Below are 17613 nucleotides of genomic sequence, written 5' to 3'. Positions count from 1 at the left end.
TTGATTTCTTGCTTTCTGTCTCTCTGTCTCTCTGTCTCTCTGTCTCTCTCTGTCTTTCTGGTGAGTGCGCACGCCCTATAGCAAAAACCTCTCAAATAAATAAATAAATAAATAAATAAATAAATGAAATACTAATTTAGGTTTCAAGTTTTTATTATTACACAAACTTCTCTCTTTTTTTTTTTTTCCTTTAGGTTTCTTTCTTTCACCCATGAGCAGAAGAAATGAATATATAGAGAGAAAGAGAAAAACAGAGACAGAGAGACAAGCACCCCCAACAGCAGCTGTCATGCTGCAGTTCACCCCCAGCCTCAGCCAGCCCGGGTTCACAGGCACCTCCTCCCCTGGCTTGTTCACGAGGGTCTCCAGTCACAAACTCAGACACGTCCCATCTGGTCAGCCTCCACTGAGCCCGGTCCAGCCGCCTTGTCTTTCTAATTACTGGAGAGAGACTTTGTAATCACATGACTGCAAGACTGTTATTCTTTACCACGGGGTGAGCAGGCAAGTCAAAAGTCCAAGGCAAATACGTCTCAACAGCGTGGTCAGAGACAAAAAGCGAAGGTGGGCTCTGATTACGTCCACTCAGGTCTGTTTCACACGCGGGTTTCCCGGCGCAGCCAATCTTCGGCGCTTTCTCTGCCGGGCGGCCATGAGGCGTCGGAGGACAGAGGACAAGCAGGAGCGAGGAGCAAGCCCCTAGCCCAAAGTCATGTCGGCCACGTCGGAGAAGAAAGTCTGGTGTCCTCCTCACAGACATTTAGTCATGACAGGGAACAGCCCAGAACTGGGCGTCACTGCACACCCAGAGCCCTTGAATTCCTCGCAGTCGGGTGCCCTTTCCTGTCCTCATGGAGGATCTGCAGCGATGACCTGCCCCGGGAGCCCCAGGCCCTGCTCCCAAAGGCTCCACTCTCCCAACTACTCAAAGCCGTGATGCCCACAGAGAGGGCTGGTGTAGTTCTGGGTGTGGCCCCCCTCATTCTCCCAGGTCCCAGCAGTTCGCGGCCCTTCCCACCCCAGGACTGTCCTCAACCATCTCCACCGCACCAGCTCCTCCCCCTTCCCAGGTTTCTGCGTCTCCCTCTCCGGGATCCGATCCCCTGTGCATCCTGACCTGGCTCCACGACCCCACCCTCCCTGCTGCCGTGGAGACAGTCAGTAGTTGCCACCATCTTTCTGAAGTCTGTCTTTCCTCCCTCCTCATGTTCTACCCCTGGATAGAGGTGGGACCATACCATTACCCTCATTTTGCAGTTGAGGGGTGCCAGACAGAGGTGGGCAATGACTTGTGGATACCGGGTAGTGGCGACCGAACTAGACGGGGTGTCTATGGGTCGGGATCCACTCACTTAGACAGAAGAGCACATTTCACTGATTTTTGTTTGTTTGTTTTTAAATAAAATTTCTTTTCTTTTTTTGGAGAGGTTTTTGCTATAGGGCATATGCGCTCCCCAGAAAGAGAGACAGAAAGCAAGACATCACCCCCCAGGCCACAATCCCTTCTCCTCCATTCTCCACTCGGGATCTTGGGCACGCACGCACATGTGCCTGGTGTGAGTTTAAGCCACCAGATCCAGGACTTGAACTGCGGTCAACTACAAGGGAGTCCAGAGACATAGCCATTACACCAACTGCTGGTCCCAAGATTTCTTTTTTTAAAGAATTATTTTATTTAACTTTATTTATCTATTTATTTGTTTTTAAATTTGACCAGGCAGAGACAGAGTGAGAGAGAAAAAGAGGGAAAGCAAGAAAGCAAGCTGCCAGGTCCAGGACTCGAACCACCGTCGGCCTTGTGGGAGTCCCGTGTCCTTAACCACCATGCCACCTGCCAGCCCCCATTTCACTGTTTTTGAGACGGGATCACTGTGTCACCATCCTGCTGCCTCGGCCTCCTGAGTCACTGGGATTACAGGCACACGCCACTGTGCTTGGCCCTTAGGCTGGGCTGGGAACCGAACCTGGGCCTCTCCTGTGATCCCAGCCCGTGGTACACAGCGCCTTAGCAGTGTGTACCATCACACTGGCCTACATTTTGTCCTTAAATCACCCTTGGGGACGGGGGTGGAGAAAGGTAAGTAAAGACTCTTGGAGGAGGTGACATTTGAGCAGAAACATGAAGGACAAATCAAATTAAACCAGAAGAAAAGAAAGGTGAGCGTGAGAAGGCATTTCAGGGTAGAGTATGCTTCAAGGCCGTGGCCAACCACGTCATTTCTCCATGAAACATCCTTCGGTGGCTCCTCGCTGTGTACGGGGAAGGGCCAAGTCCCTCACCAGGTGGTTCAAGACCTTGTTCTCCCCAGTCTCAGCTTCTCCAGGAAGTCCCAGGCTCCTAGACTCTGCACTTTGTACTTCCTGTGCACACAGGGCTCAAGATTTCCTTCTCGGGGCCTTGCACAAGCCTGTCCCAGTGGCTCCCTGAATCCGAGCAGGATTCAGCTCAGAGATCAGGTGCTCTGTGAACTGCCCTGGCAAAGTCAAGCTGCCCAAGGACCTCCGTGCACTGCCCACATACCTGTGCATCTGCGGATCTGTTTCCTCACACAGCTGCTCCCAAAGAGCTCTGAATAAGGTTCTCACAGTGAACATCTGCATATTCCTGTTAAGACCCTACTACCTATAAAGTATCTGGCACAAAATAGGAACTCAAAAAACTGGAAGGAGGGGGCCAGGAGGTAGTGTGGAGGTTAAGGCACTGGATCCCACATGGCTGACTCTGTGGTTCAAGTCCCAGTCCTAGCAGCTTGAAGAACACTTCGGGCACAGGTGTGTGTGAGCCCAAATCCCAAAGGGAATCTCATGTGGCCATCCTCCTCGGACTGATTTTTCACTTTCTCTCTCTCTCTCTCTCTCTGTGTGTGTGTGTCTGTCTCTCTCCAGCAAGCTCACGTACCCTATGGCAAAAATTAAAAACAAAAAACCAAACTAGAAGAAGGTAGAGAAAAGACAAAGAAAGACAAGAAGCAGCCAAGGTATGTTGATGTCAAGGTCACCCTGCTGGAGCTCTTTAGTGCTCATATCTGTATTAGGACTCAGAGAACTTTCAAGACTGCATCGGGGTACAACACAGCACACTTTGGCAGGTATACATTTCATTTTCCTCTTTCTGGTAATTGCCAGAGGGTGTGTGAACTTGCCAGAGAGAGGAGAAGGGAGGAAGAAAGCAATCCCATGGAGCATGACCACGCTGCAATCCCTTCTTCATTTCTGTCTCCTGTCAGGATTGGGGCATGCACGTGCACGCACACCCAGTGTGTATTTTAAGCCATCTGAGCAAGGATTTGAACCATGGTTGGCTATGTGGAATCTGATTCCCTTAACCACTAGGCTACAGGGCTGGCCCAAATTTTATTTTCAAAGCAAATATTCTATTTTTTTTCAAATTTGTATTGCATTTCAGAATCTACTCCCATCATGAGCTCATTCACAGGAAGATGAGGAGTCTAGTGTTTTCTCACCACTTCCTGCTCCTGGAGGCCAGCCGTTTCAACACGCTCTAAGATGTCACTAAACACAATCCACTTTTACTTGCAAGCTCCAGAAGGTACTATCTTTTTCTTTTTCTTTTTCTTTAAATTTTGCTAAGGGTTCATGTGCTCTTTGTAGAAAGACAGAGAGAAAGAGAGAGATAGAGAGGAAGAGTGAGAAGGCACTCCCTGGAGGGATGGTCATACCACAATCCCTTTTCCTTCATTTCGGGCCCATGTGCATGCACACGCGCACACGCACACACACACACACACACACACACACGGAGCATATTTCTCAAGCTACTGGGTCCAAGACTCGAACCACACAGGCAGCCATGTGCGATCCAGCTGCCTTAACCACCATGCCACCAGCTGGCTCCATGGGTACTCTGCTTATTTATTTTTCATGTAAAACACTAAGATTAGCTTTCAAATTGCATCTAAGTCTAAGGCAAATAACTTACAAGAAAGACAAGAGTGGGCCACTGAAGAATTATTGCCTGATTTGTCCCCAGCTGCCTCTCCCTGGGCCACATTCCCCAGCTCAGTTTTGTATAACTTCAGAGCGGCTCGGTCAGTGGCCTAATGTATCAACAGGACCTCGGCCGAATAAAGTGTGGCGAAGCCACATGATTTAACACGTGGCAAACATTGAGCCTGATGTTGAAGATCATGTTTACTGACACCAAAGAATGTTCACGACGTCTTGTTTTCAGTTGATACATACATTTTTTTGAATGCAGAAAAAAGTCTAAGATATGTATATGAAAAAGTTTATTATTCTTTATTCTGTAATTTCCAAAATGTTTAGAAATAAGATTAAATTGTTTGTGAAAAAGCAGAAATTCTAAAAACTTAAACTTTATTGGGGCCAGCAGATGGCATGGTGGCTAAGGCACTGAACTCCCACATGGCTGATCACAGTTCAAGTACTAGTCCTGGCAGCTTGCTTTTCTCATTTTCTCTCTCTCTCTCACGCACTCTCTCCCTCTCTCTCTGCCTCTCTCTGGTGAAAACTAGTGCCCTATAACCAATTTAAAAATTAACAATAATAATAATAATAAATAAAATTAAACAATGAATTTTTAAAAAAAATTTAAACTTTATTGAAGCATGAAAGATTAAATATATATATCATATTAGTTAAACATAGGTCACTCTTATATATTGTAATATGATTTGAGCAACAAATTCCTCAGCTTTGTCACCTGGCAAAGTGCCACTCCCATTTCAAGAGAGCTCAATTGTCCACTGCTGGGACCCCTTCTTACCCACGCTTCTATAAAATGCCATTCCTGATCATCCCCCTCACCCTCTGTGGCCCCCTCTACTCCAGCAACCTACATACAGTGCTGTTTTCTCACAGCACATCGAGCCTTGGGTCTGCATGGCACACTGAGCAAATGAATGACCCGACACCGATGTGCGACTTCGGGCAGGTCATCGCCTCTCTATCAACTTCAGTGTTCTCGTCATTAAAATGGAAAATATATGCTCACCCTAGAGAAGCTATGAGAACTAAACAAAGGTTCTGTGCCTGGAAGTGCACTACGGAGACGCAGCGATACTCACAGGGAGGGCATATGTGATGACCGAGACCTGGAGTCCAGGCTGACCAGCAGCATGGCGGTTAAGGTGGCTGGACTCCACATGGCTGGCTGTGCAGCCGAAGTCCTAGCCCTGGTGCTTGAGAAACATTCTGGGCACACGTACATACATGCGCCAAATCCCATAAAGCAGGAGAATCAGAGAAGGGACCATAACGTGACCATTCCCCAAGGGGGTAAGGGGTCCTTTCTCACTCTCTCTCTCTCTCTCTCTTTCTCTCTCTCTGTTTCTTGCTAGAGCACATGCACCCTCTAGTGAAAATGTAAAAAAAAAAAACAAAAAAACAAACAAACAAACAAACAATAGTAATAAAAGCTCAGAGTTCATGCTGTTGGTCTCTTTTCCCAGCCGAGACTCTAGGCTGTTTGCTAATGAGACAGAAAGGTTATTTTATTTGTTTGTTTGTTTATTTATTTATTTATTTATTTATTTATTTATTTATTTTTAGAGATTTTTGCTATATGGCATGTGCTCTTGCTGGAAAGAGACAGAGATAGACAGAAAGCAAGAATCAACCCTAGGGAGAATGGCCATGCCACAATCCCTTCTCCATTCTCTTTTCAGGATCTTGGTCACGCCTGCACACACGCCAGGCATGAGTTTCAAGGTCCAGGACTTGAACTGTGTTTGACTACATGTGAGTCCAGCGATGTAGCCATTAGCCATCTGCTGGTCCCTAGAAAGGTTATTTTTAAAATGACGTACTCTCTCTCTCTCTCTCTCTCTGTGTGTGTGTGTGTGTGTGTGTGTGTTGTGTTAAAGAGAATATGATGGACCTCAGGCAGCTAGCTGGCCATCCTGAGAAGTCTCTATCAGAGGGTAGCCAAAATAGCCAAACCTCAGCCTAAGTCCTCCAGGGCTTGGAGAACTGGGATCCCCCAATTGCTACAGAGTACCGTTTTGAGCTACAAGAGTGTTTCGTTTTGATTTTGATTATTTGAATGAAAAGCTCTATAAACTGTATTAAAGTCAATGCAACACTGTAAACAGAGTTTTGTTTTGTTTGTTTTTGTTTTTGTTTTTCCCAGAGGGTGTATGCAGTCACTGGAGAGAGAGAGAGATAGGAGAAAGAGAGAGTGAGAGAACCCCCCCAAAGCACCATAATCCTTTTCCCTTCACTTCTCCATCCTGTGGGGCATGCACACATACATCCTTGGCATGTTTTCAAATCACCAGGGCTAGAATTCAAACTGTGGTTGACCATATGGGATCTGGTTTTCTATGCACAGTGCTTAGCCACTGCATTAGGGGGCCAGGCTCATAAATGGTTTTATAATCATTTCATGTTGAATTAGGCTCCCTAACTGTGTCTTTTTAAGTACTAACTTTGTATGCAGGTAGTAACAATAGTTAACATTTACTTTGACCTTAGTATGTTACAGACACTATTTGGATTATTGTCCATATATTTGCTTATTAAGTCTTCATAACCCTTAGAGAAGGCAGGTGCTAAGGTTACCCCTATTTTCCTGATGAGGAAACTAAGACCCAGAAAGGAAAAGAAGGTGCTAAGGCCACAAAACGCAACATAAAACCCTGGAGCCAAATGCTAGCACTACAATACAGCTGGCCAGTTGAGGTTTGGCAAGGAATAGTACATGATGAAAGAGAGAACTGGGAAAGGACTTAAAAATGAAGTTTCCGTGATAATATAATGAAAGAAAAGCCCTGTCAGAAAGACTTGCTGAGGAGGATAGACCAGAACAGTAGGACCTCAACAATGAGGAATGAGACAGGAAATGGGTGGTAGAGGGAACAGCCAATAAAAAGGCCTGATATAGCCCAGCAGGTGGCATGATGACTAGGGTGTTGGACTCCCACATGGCTGACCATGGTTCAAGTCCCAGACTTGGAGACTTGCTTTCTCACTTTCCCTCTTTTTTTTTTTTTTCTCTCTTTGGTCAAATTAATAATAATAATGAGGGACCAGCAGTTAGCCTAATGGCTATGTCTCTGGACTCCCATGTAGTCGACCATGGTTCATATTCCAGACCCGGTGGCTTAAAACTCACGCCAGGCACGTGTGCGTGCATGCCCAAGATCCCGAGAGGAGAATGGAGGAGAAGGGATTGCAGCGTGGCCATCCCCCCTGGGGGGTGATTTCTCACTTTCTGTCTCTCTGTCTCTTTCTGTCTTTCTGGCAAATGCACATGCCCTATAGCAAAAACCTCTTCAAAAAAAATTAATGATAAATAATATTATTATTAACAATAATAAATTCTTTAAAAAGAAAAAAAGAAAGGCCTAATAACTTTGCCAAGCAAAAGCTCAACAATGTGGTGACTGAAAGGAAGAGAACTTGCCAAGGGTCACGTCTGAGACAGCAGGCAGAATTGGGGATTTTCTCCAGATTGCAGTAAGCAGCAGTGAAACGATTTGAACCAGGAAATAACATGAGAAAGCAAATGCCACCCTTGCCCTCAAGGAATTCGCAATGGTATAATTAGATTAAGAGCTCCAAAAACTTTCATTTATCCTTGGATGAAGTGATGAGGACATGCACGTCGCAATGTTTTACTAGCGGGCCGGGGAAGGTGTGGCCATGTTGACATGAGCACACTCGGGGTCTCTCTCCCTAATCACTTCCCTAGTCACTGCAGTATCAAACAACCAGAAAACACCTGAACACCAGGGCTGGCCTAAACTACTGGATTGTCAAGAAAGTCTCCACCCATCTTTGCATAGAAAAGCAATACCGACTAGTTTTTCCTAAGCCTGCTCTGACCACTCTAGCCCACAGAAACCACAATAAAGACTCTAGACCACAATTCTCCCCTCTTCCTACTTCCTGACCAACTCCAGGGCTGCCCTGTGTGTTTCCCCCATGATGTGGCATGGCTCTCCTGACAGAAACTGTGAGTAAAAAAACTATCTTTTTGATGGAGAATGTCTCCTGATCTATTGGCCTTACTAGATCTCAAAGTTTTGTTTTTTTTAATTAAAACATCATGAGGAGCCAGCTTGTGGTGTGATGATTAAGGCAGTTGGAGCTCACGTAGTCAACTGCCTGGCTCAAGAGGCTTGAGAAGCAGCCCAGGCACATATGCACGTGCACCCAAAATTCTGAGAGTAGAATGGCGAAGTGATTGCAGTGCGACCATCCCCTACCAGGGGTGCTTTCTCAGTCCCTCTCTCTGTCTCTCTCCAGCGAGCAAACATGTCCTCTAGCAGAAACAAACAAACCAACAAAAACATCAGGAGCTAAGAATGGCTTTTACATTTTTAAATGACTAAAAAACATCCAAAGGAGAATAGTATTTTATGACATGCAGAAATAATAGGAACTTTGAATTTGACTAGACCTCCGCCATCCTTGTTCCTTTACACATCAGCTGTGGCTGCTTTCGTGTCCCAACAGCAGTGTCAAATAGATGCGATAGAGACCTTATAGCCACCAAACCTAAAGATATTTACTATCTTTTTTTGGGGGGGAGAGGTTTTTTTTTTTTTTTTTTTTTTTTTTTGTGAGTTTTAAGCCACTGGGTCCAGGACACGAACAGTGGTGCGCTCACCAGATAGAGAGAGACAGAGAGACAGAAAGCGAGAAATCACCCCCTAGGGGGGATGGCCACGCCACAATCCCTTCTCCTCCATTCTCCTCTCGGGATCTTGGGCACGCACACACACGTGCCCGGCGTGAGTTTTAAGTCACCGGGTCCGGGACGCGAACCGCGGTCGACTACATGGGAGTCCAGCGACATAGCCATTACGCTAACTGCTAGTCCCAAATATTTACTATCTTCACGAATGTCATTTGCTGACCCTTGCCTGAACCCATAGGATATGCTTATTACCTTATTTGCTCACTTAAGCTTGTGTATCCCGTCATAGTCTGAACGGTTAGACCGGCTTCCAGTCAGAAAGCTTCAGCATCTCTAGGTCTAGCTTTCTTACCAGAGTTTACCCCAAGTAACTGAGCCTTCAGTGTTTTATGCATTTTATAAATGATCCTCCGTCAGAGGAATATTTTACATTGTGACTTGGGACACCCACATAGATAACAGAAACAAATTTCATGAAACATTCCTCATCCTTATAATGCGTGGGTTACTTGGATGGTTTCTGTTCTCTCCTACTCCATTTTAAAAATACACTGGTCAAGATTTACAAATTTGCCACCCACTTGTGGAGTGATATATACATGCTAATAAACATCATGAATCTAACAGATTCGAATGTAAACACAAAATGTGTCTCTCCTACACAGTCTACCAAGAAGACAAGAATAGAAACAGATAATAGCAATAAAACAAAATGAAGGAGTACGAATTCAAAAGACTGTTCTAGAAGCAAAGAGGAAAAGAACATTTTTTTTTCTTTTTCTTCTTGGAGTTATTAGAATTTCATCAAGAAAGAAAGATTGGAACTGAGTCTTGAAAGATGGTCAGGAAATTCCTGGTAGAGAAGCATGAAAAGGGTGTGATTTATCCATGTCAGAATGACATACTTTGTAACAGAAACTCCACAGGTTAAGGACTAGCATACTTGATTTTTAATTTCCAACTCCTAGTTTGGCACCCAGTAGATGCTCAGGAATTATTTATTAATGGCCTACACAATAATTGTCCTACGACCTATTTAGATTAAATACTACCTCTAAATATATAAATTTGAACTGTTATATTCTGGGTTGGTTGGTTTGTTTGTTTTCTTGACACTTTTTACTTCTGTCAGTTTTTTTTCTTTTTTAAAAATCTGGCAGAGAAGCATGTGCAGTTGCTAGAGAAAAAGAGAGTGGGAAACAAGAAAGCATCTCCCCATGGGGAATAGTCACATTGTAATTGCCTTTCCTCGATTTCTCCCTCCTTTCAGGATTTTGGGCATGCACACACATCCTCCTGGCATGTTTTTCAAGCTGCTGGGTCAGGACCCAAACCACATGGTCAACCATGTGGGATCTAGCCATCTTACTCACCACACCACAGGCTGGTTCATTTTTAAAAAATCATGCATCTGGGGACAGCAGGTGGCATGGGTTCAGGCACTTGACTCCCATATCGCTGACCACAGTTCAATTCCTAGGCCTGGCGGCTTGCTTTCTCACTTTCCCTTTCTCTCTGTCTGGTGAGTGTACATGCCCAATAGGAAATTTAAAAATAAACAAACAAACAAATAAATAAATAAATAAATTTTAAAATAAAATGTATGCAACTAACTTTTGTTGAGAGTATACTGTGAGCAATATTTGAAACCAACATCCCAAGTGGGTTTCTACAGCTCTACCTGTTGTGTTTCATCCTTTTAAAAAATGTTTTATTTATTTATTATTTTTATTTTAGTTTACCAGAGAGAGACACAGAGAGAGAGGAAAAATGAGAAAGCAAGTTGCCAGGTCCAGGACTTGAACCACAGTTGGCCATGTGGGACTCCTGTGCCTTAACCACCATGCCACTTACTGGCTCCAAGGGAATGTGCATACATGCCCAAAATTTCAACAGGATGCAGAAATAGAGGAGAATGAGCTGTAGCATAATCATGTCCCACTCGGGGGGTGCTTTCTCCCTCTCCTCTTTCTCTCTTTCTGACTGTTAGTCTCTGGCAAGGGAACACATCTTCAGACAAATTAAAAACAAAAATGAAAAGAAGTTCATCATGAGACAACCACTGGAGAAATCCAACTCCCTGGATTGCTATTGGCCTTCCGTCTTGAATCTCTGTGTGACTTTTCATGCTCCAACCTCAAGGACACCCAGTCCGTGAGCACTAAGACTGAGAAAGGCCAGATCACAACTGTTGGTTGCACACTTCCTTCAGCTAAGCTCACCCTGGGTTCATTAGCCTCTCCTTCTTACCACACTGAAGCCAACAGGAAACAGGTGAATTTCTGCTTCTTACACTCATATCCAAAGAGACCCTGCTCCTTCCTGACACCATGAAGTCCAGTGCCCTTTCCAAGATTCCTGCAGGTTCTTCAAGGTCTCTTTGGCTCCGAGTCTTGGCTGTCTGTGCATTCCTGACGTAATTCGCATTTATTTCCTGTGGGGGACTGTGAATGAATGAATGAACGAACGAATGAATCTGCCTCATTTCACGATTCACTATCCACCCCAGCCTCAAGTCAACCCAAAAGCCCTCCCCAAAGGGTTGGGACAACTGAGGGAGCTCATACCATCGTATTTCTAGTGCTCTCCTCCTCCTAAATATTACCCGCGTTTCTGTTTTCTAGATCAGGCAGGCACGTCCTTTTAGGCACGCCTTAAAAATCAGCAACTTGCTGTTACAGAAATAACTTTAGAGTTCCTCTCCCTTCTAGTTCTGGGCCTCTGTCTCCCTGTCCCAACCTCATTCATACTGGACCAAATGAAGTGTTAAATGGATTCCTTCATTTTGGTGGTGTTCTAAGTGGATGGTGGGGGATGGGAATGGTACAGTATGGGAGTGCCTTTGTGGTAAACAATTTCAAAGCAGTAATAAAACCAACTTAGAGTTGATATGCTTTTTTAGTTTGGCCACATACCAACAATTGTAAAGAATGTCAGCAATAAATACTCCTGCCTACTGGGCTACCCACATTGTTACCCCGGCCCACCTCGCCCTCCCTGGACTGGTAGGCACTGTTGCATTGAGGAACAGAAGACATTTGAGGATTTTTTTTTTTTTCTTGAGAGTGCAATGATTCCTTCTTCTCTATTCTCCTCTCAGGACCTTGGGCACGTATGCACACACACCCGGCGTGAGTTTTAAGCCATCGGGTCTGGGACTCAAACCGCGGTCAACTACATGGGAGTCCAGTGACATAGCCATTATGCTAACTGCTGGTCCAGGCCACTAAAATATTTTGAAAGATGATCTGACAGTTTTTAATAAAATAATAAATCTACATACCCGTTGGCCTAGAAATCTCATTTTGAGGCTCTGTTCTGCAGATACGAGGAAAGCAGCTATCATTGATTTTAGTGGGGAAAAAATAAAGTTGTTATAAACAAAGTGTCCACTGACACTTACTTGCCCAGGAGATGACAATACTAAATAAGGTATTTCATCCCAACTGGTTGAAAAAAGACCATGAACTGGAGTGACCCAGGGAAGACAGACCTCACAGTGCTAGTGGGAGCTCTTTGCTAACTGTGAACAGTGGATGAGACATGGACTCTTTGAATTCTTGATTATCACACCAGCTTGAATGCCCTCTTTCCTAGCACTCAAATCCCTATAACCTTTCTCCTGCAAAGTTCTCAGTGAATTTCTTCACTTGTTTGGCTTGGCAATTTAAATACACTTTGGGGGCCAGCAGGTGGCATGGTAGTTAAGGTGCTGGACTCCCACGTGGCTGACTACAGTTCAAGTCCTAGACCTAGCACTTTGCTTTCTCATTTTTAGGGGACCAGCATATAGCATAATGGTTACATCCCTGGACTCCCATGTAGTCAACCACAGTTTGAATCATGGACCCAAAGGCTTAAAATTCACACTGGGCATGTGTGTGCCCAAAAATCCCAAGAGAAGAATGGAGGAGAAGGAATAGCATGTGGCCAATCCCCCTGGGGGTGATTTCTTGCTTTCTGTCTCTCTCTGTCTCTCCAGGGAGCATACACACCCTATAGCAAAAAACTCACAAAAGAAAAAAGGAAAAAATGAGACTGATGAGTTGGTTAGACAAACTGAATTCTTGGGCTCATAGGAGGTGCCCTGGGTGAAACTACAGGTAGTTTTCAAGTTTGTATCTTAAATTCCTTTGGGAAGATCAAGAAGCCATCAGCAAAGAGGTGTTAGGTGAAGCCACAGATAAGAATAAGATCTCCCCTAAATGGGATGTGTTACCTGAGAAGATAAGAGGGCTTGAGAGGGAGCCATGGAGGATTAGCTAGAAGATACCAAGGCAGAAAGTGTGGGTGGATGTCTGATCTTTTGGTTGAAGGATTCTTATTCATTCTTTACCTCCAATTGCCTCCAGTTACATATAGTTTCAAACTGTTTTGTCTCTTTCCACATTTGTAATTTTTTTTCCCAGCCTTCCTTCAGGAAACGAAGGAGCCATGTGGCCATCTCTTGATGGAAGAAGCATATAGATGTTTGGGGAAATTCCCCACAAATTAACCTTACTGTAAGGAAACAAGAACTGGTTTTGTTGTTTTCTTTCTTTCTTTCTTTTTTTTTTTTTTTTTTTTTGAGGGATTTCTATTATAGGGCACATGCATTCACTGGAGAGATGGAGAGACAGAGAGAGACGAAGAGGCAGAAAACGAGAAATCACCCCCCACGGGGGATGGCCATACCATAATCCCTTCTCCTCCATTCTCCTCTCAAGATCTTGGGCATGCACCACACATGCCTGGCTTGAGTTTAAGCCATCAGGTCCAGGGCTCGAACCGTGGTTGACTACGTGGGAGTCCCGTAACATAACAATTATGTTTCCATTAGTTCCCAGAACTGGCTTTGTTTTAAGGAGGAATCTCGGTCCTTGGATTCATGTAGATGCTTCATTTAGATTTAACTCAATTTATAGTTGTAACCCCACAATCACTACCGTCCCTGTCTTTCCAGGGGAAGAGTGGAATTCCAATCAACCTCCTTATATTCCTGTCACCCTTAGTTCCTTCAGGCACCTCCTCTGTGCCTTTGATGAGAATTAACAACCTATTCTGCCATGGGAGATAGTGCTGCCTGCCTCCTTGTTTCAGGTCCCCTACCATCTCCCTGGAGTCCTGTCACCCTTTCTTCTTCCCCACTTCCCCAAAAGCTCCACCCAGATAGCATCATGAAGAACCCCTCTCTACCGGACCCCCCAGTGCTCTGTGCCTCTAGGGCTTGGGAAGCCCTGGGAGGCCGTGGCCATTCCTTTTTGTGATCTCCCTAACCCTTCAGCCCCCACACCAGACTTCCTCCCAGCCCACGTCAACCAAGGGAACTCTTAATTATGATTTTAGACCCAAAGGAATTCCTCTGTGGTAACTTTGGCCTCAGGGACACCTAAAGTAATCTCTTTAGTGAGTTTGAGATTTAACCAGAAACCAGTAGACTGTTTTCTGGTGTTGTTTTTCTCCCCTCAGGAAATTGATTTCAACTGGTTCATCCTCTTGAATGAGGTGGTTAGAGGGTTTGGGGCAGGGGAACTCCAGAGAGAAAAAAAAGGAAATACACAAGGAGAGGAAAAGCCTCAATTAGTATCTCCAAATATTCTAATACTTGTGTTTGTCCTTCCTTGGAAACAGCCTCTATATCTCTAGCCAGGTCACTCGACGATTCCCCAGACTCATATCAACTGCCAACTCACCGTCTCTTCTGAGACAGCTAGAAATATGGCACGACATGACTTTTTCTGTTTTAAGCATAAAAAATCACCATGATACTGAACTGCTGCCACAAAGGATACTCAAAAGTAACCTCAAATCTATAGGGAAACAAGCCATCCCTGGTTTACTCCAGTGGAGGTCACGTCAGCTTTCTGGCCTCTCCTCACCACAGAGAAGAGCCTTCCACAGCTAGGATGCTGGGTCCTGTGGGTGGAGAGCCATGACGGGGTTAGGGAAGGGTTATCATTTGGGTGATAATGGCTTTTGATTGGCAGTGGGGAGTTACAATGCTAATTAGGACATTTGTGGCTTAAACTTTAAGAAATAATAGAGCCCACGGTGTTTTGTTAAATCTGTAGAATGTAATTCTAACTAATAAATACTGTTCTTGATGGTGCTGAGGAGGATGGGAGAAATATCTTCATCAGCAAAATAGAAATTGATTTCCTAGGCCCAAAGAGGCAAATGTTAACTGCCTAAGACTCACTTTCAGGGGTCACTTTTACAGTACGCCCCTAGAGAGATGTCTGAGGAAGGTAGACTTGGAAACTGAGAAGAGCTGCAGAGCTCCCTCCTGAGCATGATGCTGGCAGGTGGTGCCACCTGGTGGAAGTTCCTGCTTGCTCTTAGTGGCACTGCTTTTCCTCCTCTGCAGAGTTAGGAGGCACAGCAAAAAGTTGAAGGATTCCTTTCCAAAGTGATTGCTTGCATTTTGCTCTTCATTCTTGCAGTTTACCTGAAAGTGAAGGGGTAACATCTGGCACTTGACTTCATTTTTCTTATATCCATATTAAGAACGTATTTCCTAACACAATTCTCAAAATATAAATCGAAGGTTTCACTTCTTGGCTACCTGCCTTTTACCAAAAACTTTCTTTCTCAGGTAAAGAAATTTCTCTTTCCATTTTATTTCTTTATTAAGATTTATTTATTTATTTAATTTTATTCATTGTCTTTACGTCTTAATTTTTTTTTTGAGAGGTTTTTACTATAGGGCATGTACGCTCGCCAGACAGACAGAGATAGACAGAAAGATAGAAAGTGAGAAATCACCCCCCAGGGGGGATGGCCACACCACAATCCCTTCTCCTCCGTTCTCCCCTCGGGATCTTGGGCACGCACGCACACACGCCCGGCGTGAGTTTTAAGCCACCAGGTCTGGGACGTGAACCGCGGTCGACTACATGGGAGTCCAGTGACATAGCCATTACGCTAACTGCTGGTCCCTTTATGTCTTAATTTGCCCAGAGAAAGAGAAAGGGAAAGTGAGAAAGCAAGCCCCCAGGTCCAGGACTCAAACCACAGTTGCTCATGTGAAAGTCCAGCATTCTAACCACTATACCACCTGCCGGTGGTATTCTTATTTATTTATGTATAGTTTGCTATAGCTCACATGTGCTCCCTGGAGAGAGAGAGAGAGAGACAGACGGAGAGAGACAGAGAGCTAGAGGGAGAGAGAGAGAGAGAAAGTGAGAAATCACCCCCTCCACCCCCAGAAAGGATGGCCATGCTGAAATTCCCTTCCCTCCATTCTCCTCTTGAGACTTTAAGCATGCATGCATATGCACCTGCCATGTTTTTCATGTCACAAGGTCTGGGACTTGAACCATGTAATTAGCCATGTAGGACCCAGTGGTCTTAACCATCCTGTCACCTGGCTGACCCATTTGCATTTACTTTTAAATAACAATATATAATACTATTTATTTTTGAGTCTATATCTTCTCACTGAACATCCACATCAGTACAAACATATCTAACTAGTTTTTCTATTTGTTGTGTCATATATTAAGAGATGAATAAACCGTAATATGACTGTTTATTTGCTGCAATAGATTTAACCACAAAATTTCTTTCCATTCCTTGCTATAACAAGCAGTGTTCACGATGAACATTCTTATGTGTCTTTTGTACATATGTGAGTTTTCCTCGGGGATAGATAAGATCTGGAATTACTAAATCAAAGAGCATGTATACTTTAAGTTCTAAGCTACTGATAAATCTCCTTTCAGTTCAGCCCTGAAATTTTATGCCTTGGGAACCAGCAGTTAGCGTAATGGCTATGTCGCTGGACTCCCACGTAGTCGACCGCGGTTCGCATCCCGGCCCCGGTGGCTTAAAACTCACGCTGGGCGCGTGTGCGTGCGTGCCCAAGATCCCGAGAGGAGAATGGAGGAGAAGGGATTGCGGCGTGACCATCCACCTGGGGCGTGATTTCTCGCTTTCTGTATCTCTGTCTCTCTCTGTCTGTCTGGCGAGCGCACGCGCCCTATAGCGCAAATCTCTAAAAAAAAAAAAAAAAAGAAAGAAAAGAAAAAAAAAGTTTTATGCCTTGACAACAGTATGGAGTAAAATATCTTGCCTGCAGTCCTATCATTTCTCCTCTCCTTCAGTGTGAAGAGAAAAAGCAATATCTTATTATCGTTCTCATTTTAATTTCTCCATTACTAACTAGATTGAAATTGGTTTCGAATTTCATGATATTCACATTCTTTTCTTCTATTAATATATTAATAATATTCTACAGTTAATATTGAAGTAGTCCAGTCCAGAATATTCTGGACATTAACCTTTGATTGGACTTCTTTCGTTTTGTTTATGGCATCTTGTGTCATTCATAAGTTAGTAATATTGATATAATCAGGTCTATGGATCTCTTTCATTTGTGCTTCAGGAGGACTTTATATACTGTTCATATTTTCTTCTATGACTTGTCAATTTTTATTTTATTTTATTTTTTAGAGTGATTTTGCTATAGGGAGTGTGCACTCACTAGAGAGACAGAGATAGACAGAAAGTGAGAAACTGCCCCCCAAGGAGGATGGCCACACCACAGTCCCTTCTCCTCCATTCCCCTCTCAGGATTCTGGGCACACACATGTGCACAGCTTGAGTTTCAAGCCTCTGGGTCTGGGACTCAAATGGCAGTCAGCCATGTGGGAGTCCAGCAACGTAACTGGAATGCCATCTGCTGATCCCACAATTTTAAATATTATTTCTTTAACCATCAGGAATATACTTCTACAGAAGTTTCGAAGATTTAGCTCACCCTTTTCCATATACATAGATATCTGTTGAATAGTGTTTTTTTTAAACTGATTTAAATAGCCACTTTTTCATATACTAGATTTCCATATAAACAAGGTCTTCATGTCAGAAAAGATATCTAAACTTAGAAACGCAAGTTTGGGAGAAATTGGCATCTACGTGGTATTTGGAACTTGCAGGTAAAATCAGTTTCCTGGGGTAATGTGGAATGAAAAGAGGAAAAGAAAGGCCACTGAAGACACAGCTGA

The sequence above is a fragment of the Tupaia chinensis genome, unplaced genomic scaffold (genome assembly GCF_000334495.1).
Source record: "Tupaia chinensis unplaced genomic scaffold, TupChi_1.0 Scaffold000316_1, whole genome shotgun sequence".
NCBI classification, from domain to species: domain Eukaryota; kingdom Metazoa; phylum Chordata; class Mammalia; order Scandentia; family Tupaiidae; genus Tupaia; species Tupaia belangeri.
Note: the sequence above shows the minus strand (reverse complement) of the source record.